This window comes from Amblyraja radiata, chromosome 19, assembly GCF_010909765.2.
Source record: "Amblyraja radiata isolate CabotCenter1 chromosome 19, sAmbRad1.1.pri, whole genome shotgun sequence".
NCBI lineage: Eukaryota > Metazoa > Chordata > Chondrichthyes > Rajiformes > Rajidae > Amblyraja > Amblyraja radiata.
Window position 1 is genome coordinate 17442423 of NC_045974.1, and position 15236 is coordinate 17457658.

Genomic DNA, 15236 nt, shown 5'->3' on the forward strand with positions numbered 1-15236 from the left:
CTGTTTCATAATTTTTTTAAATCAAAGCTGATGTCTACATTTTGACAATCAGGCCCTTGAATGATTGTGAAGTACTTTGAAATGTTCAATGAGAGGCTCAGTGTGATTGCAGGCCTTCCTTGTCTTTTTTTCAATCGATGGTTCTTTCCAAAATTATTATGGGTCTCCTTTAACTAGAAGCTAAATAATGATGGGTCAGCCTTTCTAAGATGGACCTGTATCACCCTGCTCTACTGCAACCAAAGCGAGAGTCCAGTAAAATGTAACAAATATCTCATGACGACCATGGAAGCAGATAGAAATTGTAGGATCAGGTGGTTGGTGACTAACTCAGTTATGTAACTTAATTGTATGTACAACATGTCAAAGGTCGTTTTCAATGGTGTTTCGGCCTATGATCCTCAGTTGCAATCACAATGCTCAGTTCACTTTGACGTGTGTCAGTCCAATTTTATTTCTGAACTACTTGGTGGGTCTCAGTTTGGACAGAATCTGGAATAAGAGTGAATCATTTCCAGGAAAGGCTGTAATTCACTGACTCTTGTAATTATGAGAGCAACGACCTTGCTGTGAACCACTCAGGTTTGATTTCAGACTGAGTTGCACCAATGCACTCATTATTTAAATTTCACACTGTGGCGGTGGAAATGTTTCAACGTTTCTTCCAACGTGCAAAGCTTATCCCTGCACCTGAGATTGGCCTGGGGTGCACACACAATTACCTAGGCCTAGCAGAGGTCAGTTCGTAATGGACTGAAAGGTCTTTGCACGGCAATGTATACAGTATACGTGGATAATGGGGTTCTGGGAGCATCCTCTCCCAGTCCCATAATGCTCTGCCTAAACTCCCTCAGCACTTTATTCACATCCCTGATGTAGGGGTTTCCACCTGAAACATCAACAATTCCTTTCCTTCCAGCCTCGACACGCTGAGTTCCTCCAGTGCATTGTTTGCCATTCTACTACAAGCTTTGTTGCTCCAGGGATTTCCTGGAAGATGATTCAAAGATATTCTTCTGTGGAAAATGTAACAACCTCACCAGCAAGTGACACTCAAACAAGTGAAGGAGCATTGTGAAATTCACTGAGCTCCTCAGTAGCAGGACCAAGTGAAGTCTGTGCCGACTATGGAAGGAATGCAGGGCATCCCATACAACCCATCATCCCAGCACCACATGATCCACTTGTGGCAGAGTCTACTGATGCCAGAGAGGAATCACCAGCCACCCCAGACCCCATGGAACCAGAGTGTAAAAAAAGTCATCCTCACTCCTGCGGGACTGCCCAAGAAGAATGAATGAGTGAATGAATGTTTATTGGCCAAGTATTCACATACAAGGAATTTGCCTTGGTGCTCTGCCCACGTGACAATGACATGCAGTGACAGTTAGGAATAATAACATTAATAATAAAACATTATTGATTAAACATGTGAATTAAGTCCAATACCAGAGCACAGGAAGCTACAGATTTTTGGTTATTGAGTAGAGCTACTACTCGTGGAAAAAAGTTGTTTTTATGTCTGACTGTGGCAGCTTTGACAGTCCGGAGTCACCTTCCAGAGGGAAGTGATTCAAAGAGTTTGTGTCCAGGTTGAGAGGGGTCAGAGATGATCTTACCCGCACGCTTCCTGGTCCTTGCATTGTACAGTTCATCAATGGAGGGAAGGTTGCAGCCAATAACTTTCTCAGCTGATCGGTCGATTCGCTGCAGCCTCCGGGTGTCGTGCTTGGTGGCTGAGCCAAACCAGACCATGATGGAGAAGGTGAGGACAGACTCTACGATGGCCGTATGGAATTGGACCATCATTGCCTGTGGCAGATTGTGCTTCCTCAGCTGCCGCAGGAAGTACATCCTCTGTTGTGCCTTTTTGACTGGTGTCGATGGTAGCCCCCCATTTAAGGTCCTTGGAAATTATGGTTCCCAGGAACTTAAAAGACTCCACAGATGTGACTATGGTGTTGTTGATGGTGAGTGGAGTGAGGGGAGGGGGAGCTCTCCTAAAGTCTACTATCAATTCCACTGTCTTAAGAGCATTGAGCTCCAGGTTGTTGCGATGGCACCAGGCCGCCAGCTGTGTCACTTCCTGTCTGTAGGCAGAATACTTCTCCATCCTGGATCAGTCCAATCAGGGTTGTGTCTTCCGCAAACTTGAGAAGCTTGACAGAGGAGTCAGTGGAGGTGCAGTCATTGGTGTAGAGAGAGTAGATGAGAGGGGAGAGTACGCAGCCTTGCGGTGCTCCTATGCTGAGGGTTTGTGGGTCCAAGATGTGCTTTCCCAGCCTCACATGCTGCTTCCTGTCTGTCAGGAAGCTGATGATCCACCGACAGAGGGGTTCAGGCACAGTCAACTCGGAAAGTTTGTAGTGTAGTAGCTCTGGCACAATGGTGTTGAATGCAAAACTAAAACCAACAAACAAAATCAACAAACAATTGCATCTACATTCATGAGCATGTAACCCGGGTTTGCTGTAAAGTTAAGTTCCTGCTAATTGTACAAACAGCTCTTGGAAGGTCACAGGGGAAATAATTCATCTGACCATCTGATTAAAAGTTTATTTGTAGTCAGCACACAATCTGACTGTCTTGCCTGCCAACTAGGAGTTGCTTTGACCAGCGTTCTCTTTCTTAATAGGTTTGTAGGCTCTTCCGACACATGGCTCTTCAAGGATTTAGATGCTGTTTGTGACCTGTAATAGGCTGAGCCCAATTCAATGAAACATGTACATGTATCCATGGATTCTGCGCAGGCTACTCAGAAGACCTTGTTGTATTTGCATAAGATCAATTTAGAATATCCTGATAGATGTAAAAACACGTCACTGAAGTTGTCTCAAACCTGAAGACCGCTTTTTACCCATCAAGTATTCATTCATTCAGTATAAACCCCTGTAACTGGCAGGGTAAAAGGCTGTCCACTAGAGGGCACCCTACGTATGCTTCTATGGGTGCAGACCTTCCATTAACACGTCTTTACATTGATCATATTTCTTGTTAGTATGTATGTGTGGTGACAGGAGTCGACCAAACCATAGTTACAGTTGTACAGAATCTTGGTGAGGCCACACCTGGAATACTGTGCACAGTTTTGGCCCCCTTATTTAAGGAAGAATATAGAAGCATTTGAGGCAGTCCAAAATAAATTCACTGGGCTAATTCCTGGAATGAGTGGGTTGTCTTGTCCAAAGAGGTGTAAGAAATTGAATCTGTTTTCTTCGGGGTATAGAAGAATGAGGGTGAACATATTGAAATTCTTAGTGTGTTTGACAGAGTAGATGTTGAGATGTTTCTATAAATGGAGAGGCTTTAGACAGGGAATAGAGCCACACTAATGAAAGGAATTATGGAGTGGAATTATCTACCCCAGAGCATTATGGAGGCTAGATCACTGTAGATATTAGTAAGAAGACGTTAATACATTTTTGAATGATCAAGGGATTGAGGGTTATGGAGAACTGGCACAGAAGAGGAGGCTTGGAGCAGATCGGCCATGATCATATAGAAAGGCAGGATAGGCATGAAGGGCCGAATAGCCTGCTCCTGCTCCTATTGTCTTGTGTTCTTTTGCCATCTCCATCGTTACACAGCTGGAACTGTTTTCCCTGGAGAAAAGGAGGGGTGATCTCATTGAGATTTATAAAATCATGAGGGACACAGATAAGGAGAATGGTCAGAGACTTATTCCAGGGTAGGGGACTCTGAAACTAGGGGATATGTGTTTAAGGTGGGTGAAGATTTAAAGGAGATCTTAGGTTAAGTTTTTCACAACAGAACATGATGGGTATGTGGAACAAACTTCCACAAGAAGCGTTCGAGGCAGGTACAATTACAAGATTTAAAAGGAGTTGTACTGATGCATGGATAGTTAGGTTTAGACAGATGTGGGCCAAATGCAGGAGAATGGGCTAGACAATTTGATTGGCATGAACGAGTTAGGTCGAAGCGCCTCTTTCTGTGCTGTATTGGTTTTTGAAGCACTCTTGAAGTACCAGTAATGTAGTTAATCAGGACTGTGATGTCAAAATCCTATTACCTCACTCCATGGTTACCTGTGGCATGGGTACTGATAAACCCAATGCTGTTCTGTCTGTATTGGTGGCAATATTATGCAGTCTTTGTCTGTGGCTCCAAGTCCACCTCCATGTTGACATTGCTGTCCTTTGCCAGCTGACTTGCAGCACCTTTCCTTGCGGCCTTTCTTCTGTTGATTAGACACACGATCTCCTGGAAAGAACAATTACTTGCCAAACTCCTGCCATTACAATGATGGCAAAGATTTGTTGTCACTGTTTCTGAACTACAGTATTCGGGCAACAGACTGTCTTTACTTTTGTCATTGGGAAAAGATGCAATTCTGTGACATTTTGGTTACCATCTCCATTGAAGTTGCTATCCTACATCTTAAATCAAATGTAAGGCCGTTGTCCCAGAGAGGACAAAGTAAATTTCATCGTAAAGATCGCACAGAAATAAATCTTTCAGTGTATGATCGTAAAGCTCTCCCAGGTTGCAGTGACAGTATGATGACACACTCACTTCATGTTTCTTGAATTTCCCAAAGCATGTACCACTTGTGTAGCTCTCTGCAAACCGACAGCTGGAGTTAAATTACAGTTCCAACTTCAGTATGACCTCTTCAGCACATCTTCAACCTACTGTGGAGCCAAAAAGGTTAAGTGCAGCAACATGCTTCAGAGCCACAATCTGTCCAAAAACACCTGATGTAACCTTTCACATTAGGAACCACAAGCACAGCAGATGCTCAACAGAGGACTCCAGCTTCCACAGATGTGAACCTCACAGTAGTCAGCATGTTTGGGATTTACTATAGAATGTCAGAAGGAAACACACAATTGCATTATTTAAAAGAATAACAGGTTGATAGATTAATCACCTTAAATTATAATGAAAAATAACATATAAATCAGAAGAAAGCTAACTCTTTAGATGGTAGGATGCCCAGCAGAGGCTCAAGATTGAGTGGACCTACCTTTCTATTCAGGATGTATACAAAGCCAGTCAAAGTAATCTGACAATGATGTAACCCAAACTACCAGAATTGCAACTGCAAAAATTTTACTTGGATCACGTAGGCACAAACGACATCGGGAAGAAGAGGAAGGTGGTTCTCCAACATGACTTCAGAGAGTTGGAAAGAAGACTGAAATGCCGGACTTCTAGGGTGGTTATCTCTGGATTCTTTCCAGTACCACGTGCTAGTGAGGACAGGAACAGGGAGATAGGGGGTCTGAATGTGTGGCTGAGGGGCTGGTGCAGGGAGCAAGGATTTAGATTTATAGACCACTGGGATCTCTTCTGGGGTAGGGGTGACCTGTACAAAAGGGACGGGTTACACCTTAACTGGAGGGGGACCGACATTCTGGCAGGCAGGTTTGCTAGGGCTACACGTGTGGGTTTAAACTAAATAGTGGGGGGGAGGGATTGGGAGTATAAAGATGGAGTTGCAGAGGAAGTGGCGACAGGAAAAAATTACAAAAGATTCTCTAATTAATGTGAAGGAAAGCTTGAAAATGGACAACAAAGTAAGGTCAGGGCCAATTGCGAGGGGGAAGTGAATACGGAGATCAAAGTACTGTATATGAATGCGCAAAGTATAAGGAATAAAGTGGACGAGCTTGAGGCTCAGTTAGAAACTGGCAAGTATGATGTTGTGGGAATTACTGAGACATGGCTGCAAGAGGGCCAGGTCTGGGAACTTAATATTCAAGGGTATACCTCCTATCGAAAAGACAGACAGGTGGGCAGAGGGGGTGGGGTTGCCCTGTTGGTGAGGAATGAAATTCAGTCCCTTGCAAGGGGTGACATTGAAACAGGAGATGTGGAGTCAGTATGGATAGAACTAAGGAATTGTAGGGGTAAAAAGACCCTAATGGGACTAATCTACAGGCCCCCAAAAAGTAGCCTGGACATAGGGCACAAGTTGAATCAGGAGGTAAAAATGGCATGTAGTAAAAGTAATGCTGTGGTTGTTATGGGAGATTTCAACATGCAGGTAGACTGGGAAAATCAGGTTGGTGCTGGACCCCAAGAAAGGGACTTTGTAGAGTGCCTTTGTGCTGGATTCTTTGAACAGCTTGGATTGGAGCCTACCAGGGAGAAGGCAATTCTGGATTAAGTGTTATGTAATGAATCGGATTTGATAAAGGAACTCGAGGTTAATGAGCCATTAGGAGGCAATGACCATAACATGATCAGGTTTAATCTACAATTGGAGAGGGAGAAGAGTAGATCGGAGGTGGCTTCGGTCGAGGCTCGAGCTACTATCACCCACTTTGAACCCTTTGATCTCCATAGCCCTACACTGCTCTGCAACACCTAGACAACAAGGATACCTACACCAGACTCCTATTTAGGAAAAAAAGATGGCGGAGGAGCGCCGCCACGGGGCTCCCGTGTGGAAGGGAGAGAGGGACTAGGAGTTGGCGGTTGGCATAAACTGGTTTGTGACTGGATCAAATGGCAACTCAAGTAGGATTAGAGGATGACGAAGGTCAAGATGATAGGGTTTATGGTGACTGGACGGCAGTGTCTAGTCGGAGATTAGGGAGGAATCAAGGAGAAGGAGGATTCAGGCAAAACGAGCTCGGCCAAAACAGCAAAAGGAGTTTTGAAGAGAACAGTTCAGAAGAGGATAGGAGAACGGTTCGGAAAAAGGTTGAAAGGAAGGAGGTTAAAATAATACTGAAATTTAGAAAGGAAGATGAGCATGTCAATTTAAGTCCGATAGCTTTATCCAGGGAGCTAAAGAAGAAGGTAGGAGAGGTGGAAACAGCTAAGATTTTGAGAGACGGGAACTTGTTAATAATATGTAAAACGGAAGAGCAGAAAAATAAGGCTCTGAAGATTGAAAGTGTTTGCAAGAAGATGGTTAGTGAAAGAAAGACTCTGGGTGAGAGTAGAAGGGGAGTAATAACAGGTATTCCGGTAGATGAAGACCTGGAGAAACTCAAACGGAGTATTTTTGGTGGCCAGGTGAGTGTAGCTAAGAGATTGTTAAGGACAGTGGAGGGTAAGAGGGTAGAGAGCTTGTCTGTGCTTCTGGAGTTTCAGCAGACTGAACTACCAGAAAAAGTGAGAATCGGATGCATGATCTTTCCCGTGAGGCCTTATATCCCTCCACCGCTCCGATGTTATAAGTGCCAGAGGTATGGACATATAGCAGCGGTGTGTAAGGGGAATCAGAGGTGTCCCAAGTGTGGAGGAGAGCATAGATTTGAAGAGTGCAGAGAAAATATGCAGGATAAATGCTGCAATTGCGGAGGACCGCATAGGGTAACGTATGGGGGATGTGAAGTCAGGAAGAGGGCTGTGGAGATTCAGCAAGTGAAAACAGTAAGTAACATAAGCTACTCAGAGGCAGTGAAGAAGGTGAAAGGACAAAGGGGAAGAGTGGATATTAATGGGAGAGAGAATCATCCGTTTTTGAGATCAGAGGAAAGTCAAGCAGTCAAAACTCACCCAGAACTGACAGCTGATAAGCTAATTGTTTTCATTGCATATGTAATCAACTGTACTGATCAGGTTAAACACAAAACAGAAAAAATAAAAATAATTGTTAAAGGAGCAGAGAAGTTTTTGGGTTTAAAAGAAGTATCATGGGAGAGTATCAATAAAAAGCTTGAAGGAGATGGAAGGGAGGAAGGTTCTGGTGATAGGTCAAATTGATTATATTACAATGGAACGCAAGGAGCATAATAGCAAATGGACAAGAGTTTAAAGGATTCATTAAAGAGTTAAAGAAGAAACCAGACGTCATATGTATTCAAGAAAGCTGGCTTAAGCCTTCATTAGACTTTGTCATCAAAGGTTATGATAGTATCCGTAGAGATAGGGGGGAGGGAAGTGGAGGGGGGTGTGTAATATTTATAAAGCAAGGAATACAGAATAGATTGTTGGTGAAAGGAACAGAATTAGAATATTTAGTGGTGGAAATTTGGATAAGAGAAGGTAAGGTTAAAATTGTTAATTTTTATAATCCGTGTAAAAGGCTTTCATTGGAGTTGATGGATGAACTTGCTGGGTATTTAGGGGGGAAAGTTATATGTTGTGGTGATTTTAACGCTCATAGCACGTTGTGGGATGATTCTAATGATGAAAATGGGATGGTGATTGAGGATTTAATGGAGAAGAATAACCTGGTGTGTCTTAATGATGGAAGTGGGACACGAATCAACATCAGAACAGGGTCAGAATCAGCCATAGACCTCACACTAGTGTCAGACTCATTGGCGGGTGTTTGTTCATGGGAAGTAATTCGAAGAACAACGGTAGGAAGTGACCACTACCCGATAGAAATAGTAGTAGGAGTGAGTTTAGAGGAGTATAATACAGAGAGAATACAAAAGTGGTCTTTTAGTGGTGCGGATTGGGAGAAGTTTAAGACTATTAGTGATCAAGAAATGGAAAAAATTGATATTTATGAAGATGTGGATAATTTAAATATTTCTGTTTGCGAAGCCATTTTAGAGGCAGCAACAAAGTCCATTAAGAGGAAAGGAGGTAAGCACAACAAAAAGAGCGTACCATGGTGGACTAAGGAATGTGACAAAGCAATTAAGTGTCGAAATAAAGCTTTTAAAATTTTGAAAAGAAATCATAATTTTCAGAATCTTATTGAATACAAAAGGTTGCAAGCAAGTGTAAGAAGAGTAATAAAAAATGCAAAGAGGGAATTTTGGAGGACATTTTGTAACTCAGTGGGAAGGGAGACAAAAGTAGGTCAAGTTTGGGGAATGATAAGGAGAATGAAAGGAATTAAAAGAGAATACAAATATCCAATCCTAACTGACGGTGAAATTACAGCAGTGAAAGACGAAGAGAAAGCAGAGATGTTGGCAAAATCCTTTGCTAAAATTCACAGTTCAGACAATGTTAGTGAAGAAGGAAGAAAAGGAAAAGAAAATACCATAGCAGAGAATAGACAGGTAATACGACATGAGGAAGACACTAACGATGTTCTAAACAAACCATTCACAAAGACAGAATTCAACCGAGCTCTTAGAAAAACCAAGATGTCAGCACCAGGTAAAGATCAGATTTGTTACACCATGTTAAACCATCTCAGTGAAACATCCAAGGATTTTTTGTTAGAATTTTATAATAAAGTGTGGGAGGGTGGGAAATTACCGCAAAGGTGGAAGGAGGCAGTAGTAATCCCAATAGGAAAGCCAGGTAAAGATCTGACAAACCCAGGGAATTATAGGCCTATTGCATTAACATCCAACATATGTAAAGTAATGGAAAAAATGGTAAATGAAAGGTTAACATATTATGTAGAAAATAAAGGATATTTATCCAATTACCAGAGTGGTTTTAGGAAGGGGAGAAACACCATGGATCCAGCTATATGTTTAGAACATGAAATTAGGAGAGCACAAATTAATAGAGAAAGTGTAGTAGCTGTATTTTTTGATATTGAGAAAGCATATGATATGATGTGGGGAGAAGGGTTATTAGTGAAACTAGGTAAATTGGGGATTAAAGGTCGTATATTTAAATGGATTAAGGATTTTTTATTTGGGAGGTCAATACAAGTACGAGTTGGAAATCAATACTCAGGAACATTAGATATTGTAAATGGAACACCTCAAGGGAGCATAATAAGTCCTTTACTATTTTTAGTAATGATAAATGATGTGTATGATGAAATTGTAAATGAAATGGGAGTTTCACTGTTTGCGGATGATGGGGCAATCTGGAAAAGGGGGAGAAATGTGAAGTTTATTGTGCAGAAACTACAGAGGGCTATAATAAAGGTACAAGAGTGGTCTTATAAATGGGGATTCAAATTTTCTGTGGAAAAGACAAAGATAATGTTTTTTACTAGGAAGGAAATTGGTAGTGAGGTTAAACTAAAATTATATAACCAGGAATTGGAGAGAGTAAAATACTATAAATTTTTAGGTTTATGGTTTGATGAGAGGATTACGTGGATAGTTCATATTCAGAAAGTAGTGGACAAATGTAAGAAGATACTTAATGTAATGAGATGTTTAGTTGGATGTGATTGGGGGGCAGGTAGGAAAGCTTTGAAGGCTATATACAATGGGTTAATTAGATCTGTGTTAGATTATGGTTGTGTGGTGTATGGGTCCGCATCAAGTACTTCTCTTAAGAAAATAGACAACATTCAATATCAGGCATTGAGAATATGTACAGGTGCAATAAAAACAACTCCAACAGCAGCATTACAGGTTGAAATGGGGGAGATGCCTCTAGAGATGAGAAGGATACAGCTTTCATTAAATTACTGGATTAACCTACAGGGCCAGAGTCAAGAACACCCAGCACAAGTTACTATCAAACCATGCTGGGAAAAGGAGAGAAGGGAAACAAAAAGTTTTGGATGGACAGTGACCCAGAGAGCAGTACAAATCGGCATAGCACAATTAAATGTGGTTCCAACAGTTCCATTACCTTCAATTCCACCTTGGATACTTCCAGATGCAACAGTAGACTTTACAACATTAGAACAGGAAAACAAGGAAAAACAACATAGGTATAATTCAGTCATCATACAGGAATACATTGACAGATACTACAGTTTTGTCCAAATTTATACAGATGCATCAAAAGATTCAGTAGATAAAGTAGGAGTAGCATTTATTGTACCAGAATTTCACATCAAAGTAGGGAAGAGGATCAATAATGAGGTATCAGTATACACAGGTGAAATGATTGCAATATTGTTAGCGGTACAGTGGGTCGAGGATACTAGGCCTTTAAGGACAGTTATTTGCTCAGATTCAGGTTTAGCAATAAAGAGTTTACAGCACAGCCATTCAGACAGTAGACCAGACATTTTGATTGAAATACAACAAACACTATTCAGAATTCAAATGATGGGGCTTACAGTCATATTTTTATGGGTACCAGCACACATTGGCATTAGAGGAAACGAAATGGCAGATAAGGTAGCAAAAGAGGTAGCAAAAAGAAGTAAAATTGATTTAAGTATTAACATAGGTAAAACTGAAATCAAAGACATTATTAAGCAAAGACTGAAGGAAAGATGGCAAAAGCAATGGGATGAAGAGCGGAAAGGACGGTGGTTCTACAGAGTCCAGAGGAAAGTGGGAGAAATGAGATGTGCAGGAAAAAACAGAAAAGAGGAGACAGTAATCTCAAGAATTAGATTTGGACACACTGGTCTGAACAGCACACTTTTTATAATAGGCAAGCATAATACAGGTAGATGTGAATACTGTGGGCAAGAAGAGACAATAGAGCATGTCATTGTACATTGTGAGAGGTATGAGGAGGAGAGAGAACGGATGAGTGAGCAGTTCAGAAAAGAAAGAATACAATTTGATTTGGTAGATATTTTGCAAGGAAGTTCATATAAGTGCTATCAAATCCTGTTGCATTTTCTTAGGGTAACCAATTTGTTCGGAAGGATATAGGTTATTAGTATATGTAATGGTGTTGTTTGATCCACACTCCATGCCAGTTGGTGGCGGTAATGCACCAAAAAAGTTGTTTGCCAACCGCCAAAAAACACCACATAGAAGAAGAAGAAGTAGATCGGAGGTGGCAGTGTTACAGTTGAATAAAGGGGACTATGGGGCCATGAGGGAGGAGCTGGCCAAAGTTGACTGGAAAGATTCACTAGCAGGGATGACAGTGGAACAAAAATAGCAGGTGTTTCTAGAAATAATACAGAAGGTGCAGGATCAGTTCATTCCTTGGAGGAAGAAAGATTCCAAGGGGAGAAAGGGGCGACCATGGCTGACAAGGGACGTCAGGGACAGTATAAAAATTAAAGCGAAGAAGGAAATGGTGTTGGATAGACTCAGGGCCGGCCTTAAGCCGATTGGACCCCAAAGGGGGTCCAATCAGGACCGCCTAAGGGGGGCCCCGCGTTAATTTTCCGTATTTTGTACAGAAATACAAATTTGCTTTGTTAAATAAAGATTTTAAAAAAACATTCGCCATACTGATTTATTTGCAAAACGAACATAGATAACAACCGCTGCATGGCCATCTGACACAAACGATGTGTTAACTACTACTGTAGCACTTGTTAACAGCCAGTACAACAAGATATTTTCCATAAAATTTGGGCTCCATTCATTAACTATCTGAAGGGATAGATTGGCACAGCACGAGGACCCAACTGAAACTTGAACTCAGGATCAGATGAAAAGCTATACTTTATAACCTTCGAACCTATCTCCATTGACGTATTACAGGTAACCTATTCCACCTCCCTTGTTTTTCTGTTGTGTTTTTTTTTTTTTGTAACTTTCTACCCTCTCTCTCTCCCCCTCTTTCTATAAAAAATAAAAACACTAGAAGCAGAAGTAATTGATAATGGAAAATTTTAATAATGTATGACTGATGTATATGAAAAGTTTTTTTACTATAATATGTAACTACATTTTATAATATGTCTACTTCTAATAAAAATAATTAAAAAAAAAAAAAAAAAGATTGGTCAAATGATAGGTTCAATGAAGATCGGGCGAGTGGGATTGGGGGTGGGGGAAAAGTATCTATAGCTTGGGACTTGCCCAAATGAGTACTGAGATGGATTATCATTCCACACCAAATTTCTTAGACAATAATACCTTTTATGCAATTATCGCAACATTTTGTGCAATTATCACATATGGATCAATGGACTATGTATGGTACATGCTTGTAAATGAGTAAAACAAATGTTCTTTAAGTGCTGTTGTTTCTGGGTTGGGTGACTGATTACAAATAATGTACATTCTATATTTTGTCATAATGTGGCTGAAACAATGGCATATTTTGTGATATTTATTGAGATAGAAAGATACAACTGAGTTTGGGCAAAATATTACCTTGCAACATTTTGATGTCTGATAGATATTGTGAAATGGAACTCAGAAATTATGGGAGGATTACATAAAACTACAATTCAAACTTAATGAATATACTGAGTATTCTTATTTCCATCATGAACATACAATAGTGATATAGGACACCAGGTCCTACTACGGTAAACTCACGAGCTACTACGGTATGACTACGTTAAAAAGTATCACATTTTTACATCCCGAGTATATTTTACTCGTGGACATTTTTCAACATATTGAAAAATCTTCACGAGTTACCGCATTTCCCGAGTACCTGCCATTAGCGCTAAGAAACGTCCCAAGCTCCGACGTACCCGCTACGTTCATTCTACGTGCTTACCACGAGTTTTGATTTTTTTTAAACTCAGGAGAGCTCTTGGGTGAACTCGCACAGTGGGACAGGGCTTCACACCCGCTGAGTTTCTCCAGCATTTTTGTTTACCTTCGATTTTCCAGCAACTGCAGTTCCTTTCATAGACGCTTTGCGGTGACGGCTGCATCTGCGGTTCCTTTCTGTTCGGGGGTGGGGGAGAGTCCTGGCCTGTGGAGGCTCCTGATAAGTAATATGTTCCCTCTGCGGGTGCTGCCTTGCCCGCTGAGTTCCTCCAGCATTCTGTGTTTTTTGTTTGGCTCTGAAGTTGAAGGTGGACCCCTGTGTCTACCTTCAACTCCCTGACTGTGGTGGCTCAGTGGGACGGGCAGGAGCTCTGGGGAGAGGGTTGCGTTTCTGGTTGAGACCCTTCTTCAGACAATCACAAATGCTCTCACCGACGAGAGTTCAGTTCAGTCTGAAGAAGGGTCTTCTCTCCAGAGTCGCTGCGCTGCCTGTCCTGCTGAGCTACTCCAGCTTTTGTCTATCTTCAATTTCAGAGTTAGATAAAATTTCTCATGGGGGGCTTAAAGTGCCCCCACACCCCCCCCCCCCTCTTTCCTAATCTCAGCCTCAGGAAACTTAGTGTACCCCTAGTTCCTAAAACCCATTTCCATCACCGATCTGGCATATAAATTCATGACATTACTCCTTTCTCACATTCATTGCAAAACAGCACACAGTTGTCCGTAGAGAATATATCACTCCCGTGCACTCTCACCAAATCGTTCATTTTTTTACAAGGCGTTGACTTGACTTTAGGCATTTTGACGCTTGCAGGGGTAGATCCTACAGGAGCGGGGATGCAGACCTCTACAGGCAGGCCAAGTACAAGCTAAGAAGAGGAATCAGATCTGCCAAGGAAAGGTACTCTGAGAGGTTGCGGAGCAAGTTCTCAGCAAATGACTTCTTCAGTGTAGAAGGGCTTGGCAGAAATCATAAGCTACAAGAGGAAACCCCCCCGCTCCTTGACAATCGTCAGCTGGCCAACGACCTGAACGAGTTCTACTGGAGTTTCGATAAACAAAAACTTAACCTTGGTAACCCCAACCAACACTTCGCACCTACTCACAGCTTGACTCCAGTTTGCAAAGACTGGACCCTATCCCACGCACCCCTCTCCAATCACCACTTAACACCCACTTACAGCCGGGATTCGCCCCGGTAGTGTAAATTTTCCTGAAAGTTACGTTAAAATGGCAAAAAAAGGATGATTTAGGCACTCAATCGTGAAAAAAGCATTATCTTCCTGAAATCATCAAAAAAGGCATAAAAAGGCACATGGCATTTATGGCAAGATCCTGGCTCTAGTCATGACCCTCACTGAATCTGAAGATACTGTTGTTCGTACAGCGGCGCCCCATGTGGCAATGGGGAGGAAGTTATATGGAAGACTATATAGAAGTAATGTAGAAAATTAAAAAGGTTACTTCTCACTTTTACTTTCTATACCATTTGCATCTTTGTGTGTAGACATATAACCAATATGCTTAAAACATTGAGTAAAGCTCGCAGATGTCAGCTTTTTTGTGTGCTCAGAAGTCAAGGCCCAAAAACATGTTATTGTTTAGTTTATTTTGCTTCAGTTAGAACATTATGGTAACTCAGAAATTGGAGATAAAAGACAAGGACAGTATGAGGTTAAAGTTAGTAAAAACATGAATGCTAAGCAGCCAAAGATAAGAACTGAAATTACAATAAAACGCTGCATGAAAGTATAGTTCAGTGAACATTTGGAGAGTGACTGAGCTGTACTATCTCTGAATGTTCCAGGCCCAGATTTGTGCAAATTAAAGGCTTCTCGTCTTCTTGAAGAATTCTCCGTGTCTGTGTCATTTATATCTTTAATTTGAGTCTTGTAAACCACGACAAATTGGCGCAGCGAGCAGGGTCGGTAAGAGACCATTAATTAAAAGACAATAGCCCAGGGCCTTCCCAGCCCCTAATGTGGATCTTAAGGACAACAGGACAAAGGTGGCCACCTAAAAACTATGCGGATTTCCACTTCATTTGGACTAATA